The sequence below is a fragment of the Podarcis pityusensis genome, assembly GCF_964106645.2.
Source record: "Podarcis pityusensis genome assembly, chromosome: 11".
Taxonomy (NCBI): Eukaryota; Metazoa; Chordata; class Lepidosauria; order Squamata; family Lacertidae; genus Podarcis; species Podarcis pityusensis.
The window spans coordinates 51,292,542-51,317,148 of NC_138036.1; positions in this window are offsets into that span (position 1 = coordinate 51,292,542).

Sequence of the window (24,607 nt, forward strand, 5' to 3'; positions counted from 1 at the left end):
GAGGGGGGGGGGAATAAAAGTTAACTGAACCAGGAATTATTTTGGCTCACGGTTATTGTTGCATCTGACTCAAATTAAAACCAAGAAGAAATTACATTATGTTGGGAAATGTTTTATTATGTGATAACAGCACACCTTGAACACACTTCTCGCTTGTTTCTAGACTTTTGATAGGAATATAAGTGATCATAATTTTACCATGTGCTTGATTAGTAATCAACTAATGTGTGTGTGTCTCCAAATATCGGACGCATGGCAAAGACCAAACAACTGATACAAAATGATCTGAGTTACTATCAATGAAATCTGGTTTGGCAAAGTTACAAAAGCTCCAAGCTAGTAGTAGTAGTAGTAGTAATAATAATAATAATAATAATAATAATAATAATAATAAATTATTTATACCCCGCCCATCTGGCTGAGTTTCCCCAGCCACTCTGGGTGGCTTCCAATCGAGTGTTAAAAACAATACAGCATTAAATATTAAAAACTTCCCTAAACAGGGCTGCCTTCAGATGTCATATCAACATAAGATAGCTGCTTATTTCCTTCACATCTGAATGGAGGGCGTTCCACAGGGCGGGCGCCACTACCGAGAAGGCCCTCTGCCTGGTTCCCTGTAGCCTCACTTCTCGCAATGAGGGAACCACCAGAAGGCCCTCGGCGCCGGATCTCAGTGTCTGGGCTGAACGATGGGGGTGGAGACGCTCCTTCAGGTATACTGGACCAAGGCCGTTTAGGGCTTTCAAGGTCAGCACCAACACTTTGAATTGTGCTCGGAAATGTACTGGGAGCCAATGCAGATCTCTCAAGACAGGTGTTATGTGGTCCCGGCGGCCACTCCCAGACACCAGTCTAGTTGCCGCATTCTGGATTAATTGCAGTTTCTGGGTCACCTTCAAACGTAGCCCCACATAGAGTGCATTGCAGTAGTCTAAGCGGGAGATAACCAGAGCATGCACCATTCTGGCAAGACAGTCATGTTATTTGCTCATATTGCAAGTCTTAAACCCAGGTGAGGTCTATATCCAGTCATTCTCCTAGGTTCCTGATGGGTGGCATCAGAATCACCTTTAGGTGATTGTAGAATCATAGGATTGTAGAATTGGAAGGGACCACGATTGCATTCCTGCAATGCAGGAATCTTTACCCAACACAGGGCTCAAACCAACAACCCTCGGATCTCAAGAGTCTCATCTACTAACAGAGCTATCCAATATCAGGCAGAGAAGTTTCACAAAAGTTGGATTTTGGTTGTTAGGCCATACGTTAGGCAAACCCTGCTCCTGAATACAATAATAATAATAATAATAATAAATTTTATTTATATCCCGCCCTCCCCAGCCGAAGCCGGGCTCAGGGCGGCTAACAACAATAAAACAGTACAAAAGTACAGCATAAACAACAGTCTAAAATCATTCGTTATAAAATTAATTAATTCAAGCCACTGGCAACCATTGGGCCAGAGCTCCGCGAAGATTGCCGAGGGAGGGAGTCAGGCTGTGCCCTGGCCAAAGGCCTGGTGGAACAGCTCTGTCTTGCAGGCCCTGCGGAAAGATGTCAAGTCCCGCAGGGCCCTGGTCTCTTGTGACAGAGTGTTCCACCAGATCGGAGCCACAGCCGAAAAAGCCCTGGCTCTAGTTGAGGCCAGCCTAACTTCTCTGGGGCCTGGGACCTTCAAGATGTTTTTATTCGAAGACCGTAAGTTTCTCTGTGGGGCATACCAGGAGAGGCGGTCCCGTAGGTACGAGGGTCCTAGGCCGTATAGGGCTTTAAAGGTTAAAACCAGCACCTTAAACCTGATCCTGTACTCCACCGGGAGCCAGTGCAGCTGGTATAGCACCGGGTGAATGTGATCTCGCAGCGAAGACCTCGTAAGGAGTCTCGCTGCAGCATTCTGCACCCGCTGGAGTTTCTGGGTCAGTCTCAGGGGCAGCCCCACGTAGAGCGAGTTACAATAATCCAGTCTGGAGGTGACCGTCGCATGGATCACAGTGGCTAGGTCAGGGCGAGAGAGGTAAGGAGCCAACTGCTTAGCTTGGCGGAGATGGAAAAATGCCGCCTTTGTTATAGCTGCAATCTGCGCCTCCATGGAAAGGGAGGTGTCGAAGATTACACCCAAACTCTTAACGGACGGTGCTGGCACTAATTGCGCCCCCGCAAGAGATGGGAGTTGCCCCCCCAATCCCATATCGCCCCGTCCCAGCCACAGGACCTCTGTCTTCGAAGGATTTAGCTTCAACCGGCTCCCACGAAACCATCCAGCCACAGCTTCCAAACATCTAGTCAGTGTGTCTGGGGCCGAGTCAAGATGGCCATCCATCAACAGATAGAGTTGGGTGTCATCGGCATACTGATGGCAACCCAGCCCAAAACTCCGAACAAGCTGGGCGAGGGGGCGCATAAAGATGTTGAAAAGCATCGGGGAGAGTATCGCACCCTGAGGTACTCCACACACCAAGGAGTGGCGCGATGACAATTCCCCCCCAAGCGCCACCCTCTGTCCCCGACCAGAGAGAAACGAGCGCAGCCATTGAAGGACTGTGCCCTGGATCCCCACGTCGGCAAGGCGGTGGTCTAGAAGTTCGTGATCGACCATGTCGAAAGCTGCTGACAGATCTAGAAGAATCAGCAGCCCCGACCCGCCTCGATCCAGCTGTCTACGAAGATCATCTGTTAGGGCAACCAGAGCCGTCTCAGTCCCATGACCAGTGCGGAAGCCGGACTGGAATGGATCCAGAGCCGATGTTTCATCCAGAAAACCACCAAGCTGTTCAGCAACCGCTCTCTCAATCACCTTACCCAGGAACAGAAGATTCGAAACCGGGCGGTAATTGGATAGATCTAAAGGATCTAATGATGTTTTCTTTAAGAGCGGGCGCACCACTGCCTCCTTCAGTTCCCCTGGGAATGTCCCCGTGCCAAGGGACAAATTGATGATATCCCCCAGGAGGGCCCGCACCTCGTCTGGACACGCTCTAATCAGCCAAGACGGGCACGGGTCGAGAGGACAGGTGGTGGGCTTTCCAGCTCGGAGGAGTCTGTCCACATCGGCTGGGGATATCCGGTCGAAGTGGTCCAATACTGGACCCGAGGACAGTCGAGGGGCCTCCAGTTCCTTTATTGTATCCAAATTGGCCGGGAGGTCATGGCGGAGCAACAAGACCTTCTCCGCAAAAAAGCTCGCAAATGCCTCACAGCTGTGTGTCAAATTGTTATTTAAATTTGGCTGTCCCTCAAGGGACGTTAAAGACCTGATTATACTAAATAATTGCGCCGGGCGAGAGCTTGCGGATGCAATGGAGGCCGAGAAGTATGACTTCTTAGCAGCCTTCACCGCCATCTCGTAGGTTTTCATAAAAGCCCTATAAGATGTTCTTGAGGCTCCGTCACGGGCACCCCGCCATACTCGCTCTAGCCGTCTGAGGTCCCGCTTCATTTTCCGGAGCTCCTCGGTAAACCAGGGAGCCCGGTTTCTGTGGGGTCGCAGAGGGCGCTTAGGTGCGATCTCATCGATGGCTGCCAGGAGCTGGGTATTCCAGCCCTCAACAAGCTCAGTCAATGAGTCGCCAGGGGGAGCAAGGTCCCGCAAGGCTTGGCGGAATCTATCAGGGTCCATCAGCCTCTGCGGGCGAGCCCAAATCGGCTCGCCACCTAAGCAGGGTGGGGGTGGAAAGTCAATCCTGGCTTTCAGAGCGTAGTGATCAGACCATGGCACCTTCATCGAAGGAGACATGATCACATCTATACCTACGCCAAAGATCAAATCCAGCGTGTGGCCTGCTTGATGTGTGGGGCCCGAAACAAACTGGGAGAGCCCTAGTGTCGCCATGGAAGACACCAGGTCCAGAGCCTGTGAGGAGGGAGTGGCATCAGCATGGATGTTAAAGTCCCCCAATACCAATAGGTTAGGGAACTCCAAGGCCCAGCCGGCCACCGCCTCCAATAGGCCTGACAGGGTGGCTGCTGGTGCGCTAGGTGGCCGGTACACCAGCCAGACAGCCAAGCTCTCCTCGGAGCCCCACACTAGGCCAACACATTCAATGCCGGGGATCGATGGCAATGGTAGAGCCCTGAAAGGACAATCTTCCCGAGAAGATTGAGAGAGAAAAGAAAATTCATTAACTTTTATAAATTTGGTATTTTATTTCCTGTAGTGTATGCTCTGGGTTTTTCTTTTCTTTTCTTTTTTAATCCTATCTAAATTGGTGCTGGAGGAGACTCTTGAGAGTCCCATGGACTGCAAGAAGATCAAACCTATCCATCCTTAAGGAAATCAGCCCTGAGTGCTCACTGGAAGGACAGATCCTGAAACTGAGGCTCCAATACTTGGGCCACCTCATGAGAAGAGAAGACTCCCTGGAAAAGACCCTGATGTTGGGAAAGATGGAGGGCACAAGGAGAAGGGGACGACAGAGGACGAAATGGTTGGACGGTGTTCTCGAAGCTACCAACATGAGCTTGACCAAGCTGTGGGAGGCAGTGGAAGACAGGAGTGCCTGGCGTGCTCTGGTCCATGGGGTCACGAAGAGTCGGACACGACTAAACAACTAAACAACAACAATGTCTGTTATTCTAACTACAGTACAAAGAAAGGGTTGGTATTTGGGCTTTGGATGGGTATCTTAGCCAAAGCCGATGTTTGGAGCTAACCTAAAAAACCACATGGAATGACAGCTTTTTGAGTTGGGATGGCGGAATGGCTTTGTTGTGAAAGGACCATGAGATCAGTTGTGTTCTGCCTGACACAACTAAATGCCTAAACAACAACAACATCTAAATTGCTTTGAGAAATTCTTGATTCCCTTTCCATCTCCTCCCTGTGTCCTAGCAGGGACCCATTAAGGTCCCCTATTAGAGCCATATAGACAGGCATTTGGCATAAACTTTTATTTGCGGTAAGATTCCTCAGCTGACAGTATGAGCTTTGTCTCGCTAAAGACTTTGCAAAAACAAAAGCATGTCCAAAGAGTTCTTCCACGGGGGAAATGCTGATAGGATTACCTTGTAAACGTGAATGTGACTGCATTCTTCCTCCACATGAAAAATAAAGTTGGTAAATGACGTCCTGATAAAGGATGCATCTTTTATGAATGGCCCTTTCTTCTCAGGAAGTGTTCCTGCTCCAAGCTCAGCGCCATATGACTGTGATTCATATTTCTATATATGGTAATTCTGCAAAATATGGGGATGTTAAAATGTAATCCCTTTGTTGGAAGGTATGCATGTTTTTTGTTTATATAGAAGCTGGTTACGTTACTTTTGTTACATATGTCTGATTAGGATTTGCCAAGAAGGTTGTAAACTTGTTCCCCTGGGAACACGCCATTTCGTTTTCTAGCATTGGAGCTTTTATTATTTCCATAAGCTTTCCATCTCATTCAGCTCTTTGTTTCAAGTCTCCCCCCACCCCCAGCCCAACAAATTCTAGTTGTTGTTCTTCAAATCAACTTAATATATTGCATCAGATTTTAAAATAAATGCTGACAGCAGCAGGACTGGACCTAAATACCAGGCAGATAACACATGGTTTGAATAACCGAAAGCACCCCACAGAGTGTGGATCAAATCAAAATCCTTGGACAGTTATTGCTTAATGCTGATTCAAATCTCTGCCTTTAAAAACTTATCCTTGATTTTTTTAAAAAAATAGAAACTTTGGGGGGTATAGTCTTCTCTGGATGTATTTATGTAATTCCCATTGAAGCTAATGAGAGTTTCCAAGACTTCCTGGAACGGCACGTTCAATTTACTTGGCCATCTTATGCCTTCATTTGTGCACTGGCAATTCGGTTCTAAACATATGTGTTGGCAGGCTTTCTTGCTATGCTGAAGTAATAGCCCTATAAGCCAGGCAAAACATCATAATGGCTTGTTGTATTGGATTGGTCCAAACAGCTTCAATATTAGAAAAGCCCTGCGGGATCAAACAGAAGACTTGTCTAGTCCAGTGTCCTGTTCTCATGGTGGCCAACGAGGGAAGCCTATAAGCAGGATGATGATGGTGATGATGGTGATGGTTTTCCCCAGCCACTCTGGGCGACTCCCAACAGAATATTAAAAACACGCTAAAAAGTCAAACATTAAAAACTTCCCTAAACAGAGCTGCCTTCAGATGTCTTCCACAAGTCAGATAGTTGTTTCTTTCCTTGACATCTGATGGAAGAGTGCTCCATATGCCTCCCTAGGGCTGTTTGGGAAGAAACACCTTGTTGCTGCTGTTAAAGTGGCTGACTTCGTTTAGAGACTCTATTATGCATGTCAAAGATACAATCTTACAAAAACGGAAGCTGCAGTGTGTGCCAATTCACTAGAAGAAAGTCCATTGTAGAAAGTGGGATGTACCGCTGTATAAACATGTAAATCACTAGAACATTCTGCAAGGATGAGCTGGTAGTTACTGGGTCAAACAGATCAGTAGAGTCGCAACTACTTTTAATTTAAGAAAAGCACATAGGTGGTTGGAAACCATAAAGCAGGAGTTCTATGTTGCTCCTGGCAACATCTTCAGGCATTTGCTAATGATAACTTGCTAGTCCTGGGGCCCCACAATATATATATGTGTCTGTGTGGTAAAGGACCCCTGGATCATTAAGTCCAGTCAAAGACAATTATGGGGTTGTGGCGCTCATCTCGCTTTCAGGCCGAGGGAGCCGGCCTTTGTCCACAGACAGCTTTCCGGGTCATGTGGCCAGCATGACTAAAGTGCTTCTGGTGCAACGGGACACCGTGACGGAAGCCAGAACACATGGAAACGCTGTTTGCCTTCCCGCCACAGTGGTACCTATTTATCTACTTGCTCTGGTGCTTTCAAACTGCTAGGTTGACAGGAGATGGGACAGAGCAACGGGAGCTCACATGTTGTGGGGATTCGAACCTCCATCCTTCCAATTGGCAAGCCCAAGAGGCTAAGTGGTTTAGACCACAGCGCCACCCACATCCCTCCCACAATATATAACAAAATTCAACACACGACTTATTGTGTCAGTTAAAAGACTTAATCTCAGATACCACCACTGTGATTCTTTTTAACGTAGAAAATAAACTTGTTGTTTTGTCGTTGATATTTTTGTATATTGCTGTGGTTTTTTCAGGTAAAGAATGCAAAATACCAATACAGTGGTACCTCGGGTTAAGAACTTAATTCGTTCTGGAGCTCCGTTCTTAAGCTGAAACTGTTCTTAATCTGAGGTACCACTTTAGCTAATGGGGTCTCCCGCTGCTGCCGCACCACCTCCGTACGATTTCTGTTCTCATCCTGAAGCAAAGTTCTTAACCCAAGGTGCTATTTCTGGGTTAGCGGAGTCTGTAACCTGAAGCGTCTGTAACCCAAGGTAGAAGAAGAAGAAGAAGAAGAAGAAGAAGAAGAAGAAGAGGAGGAGGAGTTTGGATTTGATATCCCGCTTTATCACTCCCCGATGGAGTCTCAAAGCGGCTAACATTCTCCTTTCCCTTCCTCCCCCACAACAAACACTATGTGAGGTGAGTGGGGCTGAGAGACTTCAGAGAAGTGTGACTGGCCCAAGGTCACCCAGCAGCTGCATGTGGAGGAGCGGGGAAGCGAACTCGGTTCCCCAGATTACGAGTCTACCGCTCTTAACCACTACACCACACTGGCTCTGTACCACTGTAATAAGGAACTACAGTAAGGCGGGAATCCAGCTTCTAGACAGAGAGTCCCAGAGGCAATCGGGGATAAGCAGGAACAATGCAGAGACGCACGGGACTCCGACAATACTGAAAGAATGCAGGGATGTGACCATTTGTGCCCTTGAGGTGCACCAGAAGGTGGCTCTGTGATGTAGGGTGCCTTAATAAGAGGTGGAGCCTTGGCCCAATCAAAATGCACACACACTTTCCAATACACTCTGAAGACATGGGAGTATTGACCACTGGGCATGATGGTGAGCAGGCCTAGTCCACACATACAACAACGACACCCACATGTCTTTCACCCCACAGTGATGACCGTATCCTCCTATCCCCCCACCCCCACTTTTTATGCTCTAAGGAAGACTTCAGATTTCCGACAAAGAGGAGGGAAAGTGCTATAAACAATGGAAATTTGGAATCCTCCCAACGGGCTGCAATTAGCTGATAAGTCTAATGCTGTGTAGGTTTGGTTCAAGGAATCTTATTTTTAAATGATCTATAGATTGCGTTATATTCCTTTGAGTCTTTTAAAAACCACACATTTGGGCCAAGCTAAAGGCTAAGAAAACAGTGTTCTGAAGGGAATATTATTCATATTAGGTGGGAATGGCTGTAAAGGAAATGTTTCTGGAAAGAGGTGATAAAACTGATACATGTGTGATGGGGTGTGTAAGCTTGCCAGAAAATCCACAGATGATTCAGATGGGATACATCTATGAGGTCATAAACAGGAGGGTTTTTCAGTATCTGCTGGCAGCGGCAATGGTACGTGTAATGAAAGCTTGGGAAGATAGTGAAGTCCTTGGAGTAAAATGCTGGATTAAGAAGCTTTGGAATTTAGCATTAATGGGAAAAATCAGTTCCTTGGTTAGACTGGGGGCGGGGGACTATGCATAATAGCCAATACAATTAAACTTAGAAGGATGTCTTTAATATATTTCGAGAGAACTCCTGCCTGTGATTATGGCTTTGGGGATTTCGAATCAAAAGTACTAAGCTTTTGCTTAGAGACGACTGTTAACTTTGCTACACTAGTATTTTTTTCACGAAATGTAACTTTGGAATGTGCTATTTTTTATTTTAAAAATATTAATCTAGATTCTTACTACATTTTTTAAAAAACCAAAATTCCATCACCACTCCAAAAGAAACTGCTCAAGATGTAAAACGGTTAAAACACCTATAAAAGACATTACAAGAAATAAACAACTCTTAAAATCATAAACACAGTCAATGCTAAGTGCACAATCCTAGACCCAAACTAGATGTTAAGTAGAGGAGCTTGTAAACATGTCTTATTGTTTTTTGTTTTAAACAGACATGGAGAAGGAGATTTTAATCAGATCTTCATACAGCACGCAGGGAGGGGAGGTTTTATATCAATGTATCTGCAGCAACAAACCCATCAGAATTATCCCACATACCGCCAGCAGCTGTAGGAAAAAAGTTTGCATTAGTTCCATCACAGGGAACTAGTTAATATGGTACTGGACTGGATATTTAAATCCTTACTGAGTTGTAAGACTTAGTGACTTTGGCCCAGTCATTGTCTCTTATCCTTGGACTACTGCAATGCCTCTACGTGGGGCTACCTTTGAAGGTGACCCGGAAACTACAACTAATCCAGAATGTGGCTGCCAGACTGCTGTCGGGGAGTGGCCACTGGGACCATATAACACCAGCCCTGAAAGACCTACATTGGCTCCCAGTGTGTTTTGAGCACAATTCAAGTGTTAGTGCTGACCTTGAAAGCCCTAAACAGCCTTGGCCCAGTATACCTGAAGGAGCGTCTCCACCCTCATCGTTCAGCCCTGACACTGAGGTCCAGCGCCGAGGGTCTTCTGCTGGTTCCCTCCCTGTGAAAAGCCAAGTTACAGGGAACCAAGCAAAGGGCCTTCTCGGTAGTGGCACCCACCCTGTGGAACACCCTCCCATCAGATGTCAAGGAAATAAACAACTACCTGACTTTTAGAAGACATCTGAAGGCAGCCCTGTTTAGGGAAGTTCTTAATGTTTGAAGTTTTAATCTGTTTTATCACTTTTTTATTATTATTAATATTCTGTTGAGAGCTGCCCAGAGTGGCTGGGGGGGATGTATGTATGAATGTATGAATAAATAAATAAATAAATAAATAAATATTTTTTATTTATATCCCGCCCTCCCCAGCTGAAGCCGGGCTCAGAGCGGCTAACAAGTAAAAATAACACAGTTTACATAAGATCACAATCAATTAATTGAAATATATTCTAAAATCAATTCAATTCTAAAATCAATTCAGAGTCAAATTAATGGCAACCATTGGGCTAGAGTTCTATGAGGATTATAGAAGGAGGGGGTCATGCTGTGCCCGGGCCAAAGGCCAGGTGGAACAGCTCTGTCTTGCAGGCCCTGCGGAAAGACGTCAAGTCCCGCAGGGCACAACGCTCTTGTGGCAGAGTGTTCCACCAGATCGGAGCCAAGGCCGAAAAAGCCCTGGCTCTGGTTGAGGCCAGCCTAACCTCCCTGTGGCCTCCAAGATGTTTTTATTTGAAGACCGTAAGGTCCTCCATGGGACATACCAGGAGAGGCGGTCCCGTAGGTACGAGGGTCCTAGGCTATATAGGGCCTAAGTTGTTGTTGTTGCTGCTGCTGTTGCTGCTGTTGCTGTTGTTGTTGTTACCCTAACCAGCCTCCCAGAGTAGATTAAAACAGCATCTCAAATCTCTCCCTGTGCTCCTTTTAGGTAGGACAGGATGAAAAATCAAATGAATGAGCAAATAAACAATTCACCATCTCACACTCATTATTCAGGGCATTGGTGGTCTGCAGTTAAATTTTGCAATCAGGCTGAAGAATATTAAAGAGCATGCACAAAACTCACCACAATTTCTAAAAGCAACAATCTCCTGGTGGCTTAATCATCCTATCCACCATATCGAACTGGCCGTACAAATCAACCCTAGCATGTGGGGAATTCTGGTATTCTGTAAATCTCCAGCTGTTGAAGCTATGACATTTTTCAAGGTCTCTTTAAAAGTCACACGACTCCTTATTTGTACCCATTAGCAGTTCAGCACTGTGAAAGAAACCTACATTTGTCACACTCTTTAAAAAAAAACAACGATGCAAGAAACCTCAGCAAATTTGTTCTGTTTTTGGTGAGTTACTGATGATGTGCAGACAACGTTTATATCTTATCCTTCTAGGCAATTTACAATTATCACACTGTCTTTTCAGCAGCTGCTCAAGTGTGGGAAAGCCTCTGCCATTTGTACTTCAAGAAAGTCGCAGTCTAAACCCCAAAGCACCTCTGTCTTAGGAATCCTTCAAACTTAGCAGTGCGCTTTCCAGTGAAAACAGTTTGCCTGGCCTCTACCCTTAAGGCAAGACTGGTGAACCTGTGACTCTCCTGATGCATTTGACCTCTAATTCCTATCATTCCTAACCACTGGCTGTGCTGGTTGGGGATCAGGACAGGACAGTTGGAGGCTAACAATCACTGGAGAACCAATATTCAAGGACATTAAAAAAAAATAAATGAGTGAATAATCATGATTCCTAAAGTTTGGGAATTCTGATCTACTATGGAAGCTAAAGATACTGTGGATGGTTTTTGTGGGGTAGAATCAGTGGCATAGCATGGGTTGCTGGTGCCCGGGGCAGGGCAAGTGTTGCACCCCCTGGTGGACTTGGCAGCTCGCATGAAGGGTGAATGGAGCCTGCCTCCTTGCCCACTGCCTCCATCCACCTTACCACTAGACCAACCTGCCTCCAGCTGCGAGGGCTCCATGCCTGTTGTGGGGGCGCCATCAAAAATGTCTGCCCAGGGCCATGGCTTCCCAGCCCTCCATGCTACACCTCTGGGTGGAATCACAATAAATGCATAATGCAGACCCCAAAATTCCGATCAACTCTGCAAGTCAAACTTGCATAACCCCAATTCTTTTTTTTAAATAAAATTTAAAAAATATTTTTATTAAGTACAAATTAGAAAACATACATATTCACAACAAAAGAAAATACAAAAGAAAAAGAAAATACATCTAACCAAGGAAAAAGAATTAGAGAATATTTTGTCTCTTTTCATATTTACAGTTATTTATACTTCTATAAAATGCTATTCACAATAAAGCAGTAAAATGAAACATAAGATATCAGAAAAAAGGAAAAAAGAACAAAGAAAGAATAAAGAAGTACAAGAAAAAGATCATAAGTGAAAAATTTTAAAAGTAGATAAGTACTCACAATACATAGCCGTTTCCCATCTATATTTATATTCAGTTGTATAATTTCATCTTGTCCTTATCTACCGTAAATAAATTGGTGTTTTTTTAAAAAAATCCAAGGTAACTTATAAACCCCAAAATGACTTGGACTAAAAGTGGACCCTTGCCTTTACCAGCCTTCCCAAGATCAGGGCAGGGGGATGTTCTCCTCCTTGTCCCATCTTTAGGGGTCAAGTTTAATGAGTTCAGTTTAATGAGACAGAGACTTCTCTGTGATGGCACCCAGTTAATGCAACTCCTTTCTCCAGGGTGGTGTAGTGGTTAAGAGCGGTAGTCTCGTAATCCGGTGAACCGGGTTCGAGTCTCTGCTCCTCCACATGCAGCTGCTGGGTGACCTTGGGCTAGTCACACTTCTCTGAAGTCTCTCAGCCCCACTCACCTCACAGAATGTTTGTTGTGGGGAGGAAGGGAAAGGAGAATGTTAGCCGCTTTGAGACTCCTTAAAGGGAGTGAAAGGCGGGATATCAAATCCAAACTCTTCTTCTTCTTCTATATGATTGGCACTGCTGTTCCTCCTCTTTCAGCCCCAGGTAAAGACTGACTTATCTGCCTAGGCTTTCAGAGCTACTTAACCTAAGGTAGTAAACTGCATATGATTGGTTATCGATCTGTTGTAAAATTGTATTCTGATATTGTACATTTTATTTCATGTTTTAATGGTGCTGAGATGAATTGTATTGATATTAACCAACCTGGGATCATGAATAGATGGAGGCCAGGCTAGAAATTGAAATGAAATTTATTTTAGTAACTCACACTGGGTATTTTCTTCCTATAAATGACATCTACAACAGGATACTAAATATTTCTGTGCAAGATGAGCGATGACGAATTGCACAAAGCTGAAGGCTGAACTACAGATATTTCCGTTGCTTAATGCTTAAGCCTTAAACCTAGCGGCACATCTGCACAGATGCTATCTGGGAGGTCAGTAAAAGAGTGAATCCAGTCCCTACAATACACATGCAAATTCCTTCATCTTCCGCCAGTGTTCCCCTAGTCCAGATGGCCGAGAGGAAAATGTGTTAAGGCAGTTATGGGTGAAATAGTTGACCCTGTGAAATTCTGGGCTTTCAGCACCCTAGCCTTCTTCAAGAACCTTTTTATCACTCCTTATTGTGCACCTCGACTTCCAAATATGAGCATTAGTTGATCATGTTGCTATCAGGCATATTGCAGTAGCGAGTGGTTGTTTATTATGTAATACATTTGGATATTGTGTTTTTCTGAGTGTGTGGAGGTTTCAGTCTGTATCAGAATTCAAGACCGCATCAAGGGAAACATCCCTAGAACAGTTCCAACACAGAGGTCTTCTCTTCTAGCATGCCTTGGGTGGAAATAATCATACAGTTTTGAAAGCCGAACAACTCAGAACATGAACGCTGACAACATGGAAGTGAATGCTTCTGTTTTCTAAAGGCTTCTGAGGCACGTTTCTCCATTTTTAAAAAGGAATATGCAGACCGGCAATTGCACCTCGGTTGTCGAACGTTTCAGAAGTCGAATGGTCTTCCAGAACAGATTACGTTCAACAACCGAGGTTCCATTGTAACAACAACAACAGGTTATTATTTATACCCTGCCCATCTGAGAGCCACCCAACACATATAAAACATAATAAAACATCAAACATTATGAACTTCCCAATACAGGGCTGCCTTCAGATGTCTTCTAAAAGTTGTACAGTGAAACCAAGGGTGTCGAACGTAATCCACTCCAGAAGACTGTTTGACTTCCGAAATCTTTGACAACTGAGGCACAATTGCCGGTCGGCAATTGTAATTGAGAAAATGGAGACACATGCCTCGGAAGCCGTTCGACTTCCGAGGCGTGTTCGAAAATGGAAGCATTCACTTCTGGGTTGTCGGCATTCGAAAGCCGAAATGTTCGACTTCCAAAGCATCCGACAACAGAGGTTCCACTGTATAGTACAACAAGGACAAGGACAAGGACAGGAAAAGAAGTGCTCCTATGTACCACAACTTATCAATAATGGCCATATAATGTTGGATCAATGGGAAGTGGGTGGTGCTGTGGGTTAAACCACAGAGCCTAGGACTTGCAGATCAGAAGGTTGGCAGTTCAAATCCCAGTGACGGGGTGAGCTCCTGTTGCTCGGTCCCTGCTTCTGCCAACCTAGCAGTTCGAAAGCACGTCAAAGTGCAAGTAGATAAATAGGTACCACTCCAGCGGGAAGGTAAACGGCGTTTCCGTGCGCTGCTCTGGTTCGCCAGAAGCGGCTCAGTCATGCTGGCCTCATGACCCGGAAGCTGTACGCCGGCTCCCTCGGCCAATAAAGCGAGATAAGCGTCGCAACCCCAGAGTCAGCCACAACTGAGCCTAATGGTCAGGGGTCCCTTTACCTTTTACTTAATGTTGGATCATCTCATTTTTACAACACAGAACAAGATCTGAAACTTCATCCCTTCAGGACATGCTCATCTCTCTTTCTTATAAACTGGGCTATAGAAACTCAAAAAGTCTAAGGTCGAATCTTTATAAATCCTCGTAGGGAATATTAGTTGTGGAACATGTTTCATCAGTTTTTCTCACTTTATGTTTCCTATATATAAAAGCCTTAGCATGTCTTGGTCACACTGCAATGTGACCAAGAGAACAGGGCCAAGGCATCTGAATAAGAGGGACGGGTTAGGAGCAATGAAGCATGCAGGACCATGTTGCAAAGATCCTTGCTGAACAGCAAATGAACTAAGTCGCTTCATATAGCAAATTAAGGAAGTTTCTTATGTGTCCGGCACAAGAGAACTTTGCCGAACGTTTGTTATTTTTAAAATGTTAGCGTATTTGAAAAACTCTGCATTTCCCAGCTTTTACTGAAAGCAAACGCCCCTCGAATCTTGCACTTTATTTCTGAAAGCAGGACTATATCTTATTCCATGTGACTACGGGGCAAGAGAAATGACCTAGATAAATGTAGGTGGTGAGGGATGAGAAAAGAAATGTGGAGAGCTGTCCACAGAATATGTTCCCAAATAAGCAAAACCAAACTCTTCCTGAGCAAGCAGTAATACCTCATCGTCTTGGTTGGGGAATATCTTTCCACTGCAGTATGGGTGTCTCGTTTGATGTTCCACTGTGGTTCCAGTGCACTAAGCACAAATACCAGATGTGCTCAGGAAGAAGGCCAAAAAAGATGCCATCTACTGCTGTCTGTCTTTCTCCTAATGGGCCACATTTTGCCCCACGGAGAGCCTCAAGGTTCATAAATAGCAACACCCTAGTGGTCCAGGGCCCTAAGGAAGTTAGATTAGCTTCAACCAGAGCCAGGGCCTTTTCAACACTGGCTCCAGCCTGGTGGAACGCTCTGCCTCATGAGACCAGGGCCCTGCAGGATCTGATTTCTTTCCGCAGGGCCTGTAAGACAGAGTTGTTCCGCCTGGCCTTTGGCTTGGAGCCAATTTGATTCCCTCCCTCCTTCTCTTTCTTTTTTCCTTTCCTTCTCCTCCTGCGATGAGGCTACATTTTAATATTTTAATGTTTCAATATTTTATTGTTGTATTTTAATTTTGTTTTTAAGTTGTAATCATTCAACTTGTTTTTATTATTGCTTGTAAGCCGCTCTGAGCCCGGCCTTGGCTGGGGAGGGCGGGGTATAAATAAAAAATATTATTATTATTATTATTATTATTATTATTATTATTTTGGTTCTGGTTGGTCCTTGGCTACACCCAGGAGAGGATATGACGTTTGCGTTTTTCTCATTTAGGGATAAGCCGGCTTCGGACTGGTTGCATCTCCTTTGTGTGTTTTTCTCTCTAGAATTATTAAATTAATAACAGAACCCCAACATCTGCCATCAAGAGGGACTGCGCAGCTCAGTGGTAACACATCTGCTTTGCATTCAGAAACTCCCTGGTTTAATGCCTGACATTTCCAGGTTGGGTTGGAAGAGAATCCTTCCCTCCCCCCCCAAAAAATGTTTTTTATTTGGTTTTACAAATATACAATTATAATAATACCACAACACACATCCATAATAGATTCCTCTGCATCTCTGGACTTCCCATCTTCCTCTCCATGGGTTCTGTTGTTAAACCTTTTCTAATCCATGTTTTTTATAACTCCATTATCTCTGTAGTATTTGCTACATTACAAGTGTTATTGCAATCCTGCTAATGTTCTCAACTGCATACAGTGGTCTCCAAGATCAATTATTTTTAAAAAATAAATCCCATTCCTTGGTTCCTGAGCTTTCCGATCAGTTTTGCCATTTCGGCATGGTCCAACAATTTAATTTGCCATTCTTCTCTGGTAGGGACTTTATCTTCTTTCCATCTCTGGGCTAGTAGCATCCATACTGCAGTCATCGCATAGATAAAAAGTCTTTTCTGCTCCCTTGGAATATCAGCACCTACAATTCCTAATAGAAAGGCCTCTTTTTTAAAAAAATTAAAAGTTATCTTAAACATTTTTTTCAATTCAATATATATCATTTCCCGGAATGCTTTTATTACCTTACAAGACCACCGCATATGATAAAAGGTGCCTTTGGGCTGGAAGAGAATCCTGCCTGAAACCCCCAAAAGTCATTGCCAGTCAGCAAATACAGTGGTACCTTGTTTCTCAAACTTAACCCGTTCCGGAAGTCCTTTCCAAAACCCAAGTGTTCCAAAACCAAGGCGCACTTTCCCATAGAAAGTAATGCTAAATGGATTAATCCGTTCCAGACTTTTAAAAACAACCCCTAAAACAGCAATTTAACATGAATTTTACTATCTAACAAGACCATTGATCCATAAAATGAAAGCAATAATCAATGTACTGTACTATAAAATAAATAAGACAGTATTGTAGATGATAAAATTATTTTTTCTTCTTCCCTACACTGATGATAGTCTTTGTTTGGATAGGGGGCTTTTATCCATTTCCGCAGTCACACAATCAATCAATCAATCAATCAATCAATCAGTAGCTGAACTAGGTTCCACACAGTCACAAAAATAAATTAACCGAAAAAGCCTCAAAAACAAAAATGCAAAATAAATAGCAAAAACAAAAGTGCCAAACTTGATCTCTTCCGGAAGTCTGTTTGACTTCCGAAATGTTCAAAAACCAAGGTGCAACTTCTGATTGGTGGAGGCGCCCCAGAAACAATAGCTGACAACCGCATCGGACGTTTGGCTTTGGGAAAAATGTTTGAAAACTGGAACACTTACATATGGGTTTTCAGTGTTTGGGAACCAAGGCATTTGAGAAGCAAGGTACCACTGTATAAACAACATTGAGCTTGACGGACCAATGGTCTGAATGGGTAAAAAGGCAATTTCCATGTGAGCCAGCTGCAAAAGACATAAAGTTTAAAATTAAAGAACAGGGTGCCTCTGGGCCAGGGTGGATTTGATGTAAATCATGATTTAAATCACTAGTCAGTAAGAATTGATTTAAATCTTTTTTTTTTTCTTTTTTTTTACAGAAAATCTGATTGTTGCTAGTATAAACTTAATATTTACAACCAGATGAAGGTTTCATTTTTGGAATAATAACTTTTCAGAGTAATTTTTACAGTTATATCAAAAATTACTGTTTTGGTTATACTATTAGAAATACATAGATAGATAATTATGAAATTATGGTGAGGTTTGATAAGTTCACTATTTATATCTGGGCAACTTTTCTGCTGTATTTTATTGGAAGGAGAAAAATGGTCATTTCCTTAATAACAATTGAAACAATTTATTTAGCTAAAACAATAACATTATAGCATATTTGTTAACTGATGTGGATAAACATTTCTTTTTTAAAAACACAGATTGAGTTTTAGCACACATGAAAAACTTGAAACAAATCCTTATTTCCTGATGAAATGCCTTTGGACTATAATGTAACTTAAATAGAAATCTTTAGAAAGATTTTTCCTCCAAAAGCATTTTATTTTAAAAATCCAATATTTTTATTTTAAACTGATTTAAATTTAAAAATCTGATTTTTTTGATTAAAAAAACCAACAACATTGATTTTTATCCACCCTGCTCTGGGCACATGCTGGGCCTAGGAATTTCCTTTCTGTGCCAGGCAGAACGCAACTGATCTCATGGTCCTTTCACACCAAAGCCATTCCACCATCCCAACTCAAAAAGCTGTCATTCCATGTGGCTTTTTAGGTTAGCTCCAAACATCGACTTTGGCTAAGATACCCATCCAAAGCCCAAATACCAACCCTTTCTTTGTGCTGTAGTTAGAATAACAGACATTGTTGTTGTTTAGTCGTGACCGACTCTTCGTGACCCCATGGACCAGAGCACAACAGTCACTCCTGTCTTCCACTGCCTCCCACAGTTTGGTTAAATTCATGTCCAACCATCTCGTCCTCTGCCGTCCCCTTCTCCTTGTGCCCTCAATCTTTCCCAGCATCAGGGTCTTTTCCAGGGAGTCTTCTCTTCTCAAGAGGTGGCTAAAGTATTGGAGCCTCAGCATCAGGATCTGTCCTTCCAGTGAGCATTCAGGGCTGATTTCCTTCAGAATGGATAGGTTTGATCTTCTTGCAGTCCATGGGACTCTCAAGAGTCTCCTCCAGCCCCATAATTCAAAAGTATCAATTCTTTGGTGATCAGCCTTCTTTATGGCCCAGCTCTCACTTCCATACATCACTACTGGGAAAACCATAGCTTTAACTGTACGGACCTTTGTTGGCAAGGTGATGTCTCTGCTTTTTAAGATGCTGTCTAGGTTTGTCATCGCTTTTCTCCCAAGAAGCAGGCGTCTTTTAATTTCCTCTTCTGTTTGCCAAGAGGTGATGGGACCAGTGGCCATGATCTTCATTTTTTTGATGTTGAGCTTCAGATCATATTTTGCGCTCTCCTCTTTCACCCTCATTAAAAGGTGATTACATGTTCTCATCAGAAGCAGGGCCCATATGCTCCCATGAAAATGTGGGATTTTACAGTGCATGAGAAATATTTCTTTCCACAAGCACCCACTTCTTTAGCCAACAAACAGAAGCTTAACATTGTAAAGGCAACTTTATCTGGGGAAATCTCGCAATCTAAGGTCATTTCACTAGAACTAAATCCCACTTTAATCAATGGGGTTTGTTTCCAAGTCAAAATGTCTTGAAGATGAGGGTGGCAATTACAGGATCTGGGAGATTAGGGGCCTAATCTGTGAGAAGATGCTTCAGCATCCTGCATTATTATCATTATCATTATTATTTCATTTCTATACTGCTTTATATTTTTAAGAAAAATGTCAAAGCGGTTTACAGCATATTAAACATCAGTAAAGCAATGCAGAATCAAACATTTCTGAAGAAAGTCAAATATATGACCCAAAAATGGAAGCAAGAAGAGTTACCGACTATTGAAGAATGGAGGATGAAGTTAATGGACTATGCAGAATTAGATAAACTAACAGGAAGGATTCGAAACCGGCGAGACCAGAAATTCACTGAAGACTGGAGTAAATTTACGATCTATTTGAAAAGTAATTGTGAAGAACAGACGACGTTTGTAGGGTTGCAAGAAATTTTGTGAGGAGTATTATTAGTATTGTAAAAATGGACAAGGGGGAGGATGATTTGTTAAGAGATGTAAAGGCAATATAAAGTTAAGAAATGCGTAAGAAGTGGTTAAAACGGTGGATCATCAGAGGTGCTGATGGAAGTCTAAAAAGATTGTATAAGTGATAAGTTTTGTGGTACATTTTATAATTTATATGTTAAAATTACTTTAAAAAATTATTAAAAAAGAAAGTCAAATATAAAGTACGCAGTCAAAGCAACACAATTAACAGGAAACCAAAATACCATCTCAAAGATTTCCAAACAAAACATTACAAAAGTGGTCAACTACAGAAGACATATTTAACAGAAGCAAGTTAACAAAAAACAAAAACAAAATCTTAAACATTTCAAAAGTACTAGTTACAGGTAGGTAGCCATGTTGGTCTGCCATAGTCGAAACAAAATAAAAAAAAATCCTTCCAGTAGCACCTTAGAGACCAACTAAGTTTGTTATTGGTATGAGCTTTCGTGTGCATGCACAGGTATCTGAAGAAGTGCGCATGCACATGAAAGCTCATACCAATAACAAACTTAGTTGGTTTCTAAGGTGCTACTGGAAGGAATTTCAAAAGTGAACATTGCTTTTTATTCTTCCCCAAGGCTCAGATAACCTACCACATGCAGGCCAAATTTGGAAAATGTACGCAAGGTTGCCGATTTCACCTTTTCATGACGAGAACTTGGGTTGAGCTCATTCCACATTTCTAAAGGCTCAGGTTATGCGCTGTGCATGTCGCTTGGTAAAGCATTTGTGTATGTAGCACAGAGCTCCACCTCACTATTGGATTCCACCTAGTAATTTGCTTTATTTATATCCCACCTTTCTTCCCTGGGACTCAAAATAATACATTGCGGGTTATGAAAGAATCTCCCATCCAGCCGCTGCCCAGACCTACCCCTGCTTAGTTTTAGCATGATGGCTGCATCATACACCTCCAGGCCAAGCTTGTAAAAATTCTTTGATGCTTCAACTTAAAGCATTCTCCATTGCTTTACATGCTGCATGGCAACCAATAATAACAGCAAAAGTTATCATTATCTTTCCGTTCTCATGGTGGGAGCAGCCGGAAAAAAATTCCGCCTAAGCTACAAATAGCTACAAAAAGGAGAGTTTGGTCTTGAGCAACTATCAATTTTTTTACGCGCTTTTTTGAAGGAACCATTATGTCACCCACCCCATTTTTCAGCACCATCAAACTGCATTTCTAGCACCCTTGCAATTTTCCATATTTAAATTGTAGAAACAAGGCCCTGAGAAATTAAGAGTGAAATATTCCCTCCTCCTCTCCTTTAGAACAAAAGGTATTTCTGGTTTTTATGAGGGGTCAGAGAGTTCAGGCTGCAAAATGCTCCTCAGGATCTCATTAATGCAGATCACTGGGGATCTGTTCCTTTGAACGTATCTGGGCTGCTCTTTTTATCCAAAAAATAATAAAAGAAGTTAAGTGTTGAGTTTTTGCTTTTGTGTTTAGGAAGAGGAAATGCCAGAAATATTATAGTGTGTACCGCTTTCCCACATATCACTTCTGATGACATGAAAGCTCGTCAGCATCTGTCTTCTGCATGGAATTGTCCAACATCTGTTTCAGTAACATGTGGCGTGTTTACAGGGGCAAGAGAAACCCGGAGACAGATGCTTTGTGTGTGGACTTGAAAGAGAAGGAAACAAGGGGAGAGATGCCTTCCAAATATTTTTTAATGATTTAGGAAATTACTTCGGGGAGGTGTACGATGTATCAAAGTCCCTTCTGAACTACTGAGGTTGTTTTACATAGTTATCAGGGTTGGTGCGGAAAATTCATGCCATAGATGAGCAGCAGATTGAGTTTGGCTCTAAGATATATTGGTCTGTAGCTGAAAGCAGTAGCTAGACTGGTTGCAGTGGAAATGCTACTCATTACAGTCGTACCTTGGTTTTCAAACAGAATGCGTCCCGGAAGTCTGTTCGACTTCCCAAACGTTCAGAAAGCAATGTTCGGCTTCCGATTGGCTGCAGGAACATCCCACAGCCAATCAGAAGCTGAGGAAGTCGCGCCGGACGTTCGGCTTCCAAGTCAAAGTTCACAAACAGGAACACCTACTTCCAGGCTTGTGACGATCGAGTTCCAAGTTGTTCGTGAACTTTTTATTTTATTTTATTGATGCTTTATTGACAATCTTATAGAACAAATATGGTGTACATCTTCATGAATAAACAAAAATATAAACCGTATAAACAAAAACCATATGCAAGTAATGTTCTATATAATTACAGAAATTAAGTTTAAATTTATATTTTACTATTTCTTATTGTCTTATCTATTTACTAACATAAATTAAAAGTATGTAATTGGGCTTCCTGTCATTTCCCGGTGTATACTCTCATTCTGATGATGAATGTACCTGTCATTTTTAGCTTATTCTTTATATTTTTTCTAATACATTCTTACAACAGTTTGCATCGTTTGTCTTATTTCTTATGTGTTTCATTAGACAGGGGAGTTGTTCGTGAACTAAGCTGTTCAAAAACCAAGGTACGACTGTATACTGAACTGGAAAAAAATGTTTGAAATAACTTTTTCTAAAAAGCCCAGAGCCTTTCTTTTAGGAATTTTAGGTGTCAAAATACCAACGGAGCAGAAAAGACTATGTATGTGTACGACCACGGCTGCGCAGATGTTATTGGCCCTGAAATGGAAAGAGTATAAAGTCCCGACCAGAGAAGAATGGCAGATGAAGCGGATGGATTATGCCGAAATGGCTGAAATGACCAGAAGAATCAGAAATCAGGAAAACCAAAATTGTAATAAAGAAAGGGGGAAATTTACAATTTATCTTAAAAAACATTTTAAATAGTTAAAATTGCTAGTAGGATTGGAATAACACTTGTAGTTTAATCGTGAATTTTTGCTATACCGTGGTACCTCGGGTTAGAGACCCGAGGTACCATGCGCTTCAGGTTACAGACTCCGCTAACCCAGAAATAGTACCTCAGGTTACGAACTTTGCTTCAGGATGAGAACAGAAATCGGGCTCCGGCGGCACAGCAGCAGCAGGAGGCCCCATTAGCTAAAGTGGTGCTTCAGGTTAAGAACAGTTTCAGGTTAAGAACGGACCTCCGGAACGAATTAAGTACTTAACCCGAGGTACCACTGTAATGGAGAGGTAAAAGATTTGGATTATTATAAAAGATGCAGGAGGAAATGATTAACCAGAGGACCCACAAAGGGGAGAAGGAAAGTCCAGTCCAGGAAATTCTATGAAATCTGGCAGGGAAGGTTGTCACTATTAATAACCAGGAGGGAGAGGAGTGAGGCACCAGAGAGGTTTGTGTTGTCCAAATGCACTGGCAGAGTCAATCCAGTGAACCAGGAATCAGGACCTCTGTGACTATAGAATGCTGGACTAAATAGGCCTTTGCTCTGATCCAGTAAGACTCTCCTTATGTTCTTAATGTGCGTAGGCAACTGGATGTGTATTGCTAGAGATTTGGGGGTTAGCCCCCTAAACTCTAGACATTAATAAATTGCAATGTTTGGGTTATTTGAGATGTGAGGGGAGAAATAAAGGCTGCAGAGGAATTCCGGGCCAGCCTATGAAAAGTGACCTGGCCAAGCTCAGACGTAACCAAAGTTTATTTTGGTTAGTATGGTGTGATGAACTATGCACATATAGCAGCTATCTCTACTACACATTTCCGGGACTGATCCATGCACTACAAATATGTTCTGCTGTGCCCTGGCTCAAATGAAGCAGTATGCTTAATTTCATTTACAGTGGTACCTCAGGTTACATACGCTTCAGGTTACATACGCTTCAGGTTACAAACTCTGCTAACCCAGAAATAGTGCTTCAGGTTAAGAACTTTGCTTTAGGATGAGAACAGAAATCGTGCTCCGGCTACAGCGGGAGGCCCCATTAGCTAAAGTGGTGTTTCAGGTTAAGAACAGTTTCAGGTTAAGAACGGACCTCCGAAACGAATTAAGTACTTAACCCGAGGTACCACTGTATTGTCTATTGGTTGGAACGCTTTGCTCTTTGAATTTAGAGAAAAAGGTGTTGGACGATGAATAGTTCAACTACTTTTATTTATTTTAGGGGGTGTGGGGAGAGGAAATCTGTTTGCAACTAGAAGCAAGTTTTCCTTGCATTTTAAAAGTTTTTGGCTTTAGTTTTTGGGCAACAGATGTGTAGGTGTAAAGAAAAATGAATTCAAAAACTTATGCTTGGCATTGATTTCTGTATGAGAAGTATGGAGTAAATCTTGTTGCAAAATCATACTTGGGCTCCCTCACATAGAAGTTCTCTCCCTGATCATGGAAGTGCATTTTTAATTTTTTGAAAAAAATATACTTTTCAAATTTATACATTTCACTAATTGTACCATCATTTTGACATTTCAAAACTTGACTCCCTTCTCCCTCTTTCTGCGGTTCCTTAAATTTATTTTTAATATCTTCTGCATATCCAAATTAACTTAATTTGCTCGTTTATTCATCTTCTTGAAATATATACTCTTATAAAACTGCAGGTTATTACAATAATCCTGCCAAAGTTTTTTAGGAAGAAATAGAGGCAATGGGACTCTGCACATGTGACAGAGCACACTTTCCTAAATAAGAACTGCACAAGTCCTACTGTGATGAGAAACAACAACAACATGGTCACATGATAATAATTAAAGGTTTCATAAGACTTTTGGGTGGTTTTGCTGCACTAGACTAGTATGGCTTCCTATGTCATGCTAAAAAGCACTTTATTATCCAGGGTGAATTGGACTTCCACACAGAAAGCCTACACCCTGCCCATGTCCTATTTTGAGCCTTCAAGTAAGAACATAAGTGAAGCCTATGTCATATCCTGGCTCTCCACACAGTGATTGATTTCACCACAACTTGCTGTGTCGGTAGTAAAAACAAGTTTCCACTTTCAGTTTGAGAGAAGGTCACATCTCACTCAATTTTACCCAAAGTGTTATGAGTCCTGTATGCACTGTGTTGGAGTTCAACACACTCCCCCAATAATATGCAACAACTGGAATGGGATCTGAATGTTTTGCGTATTTTACAGATACAGTGGAACCTGGGTTCCCAAATTTAATCCATTCTGGGAGTCTGGTTGATTCCCGAAACAGTTCAGGAACCAAGGCACAGCTTCCTGCAGCCAATCAGAAGCCATGGAAGCCACGCA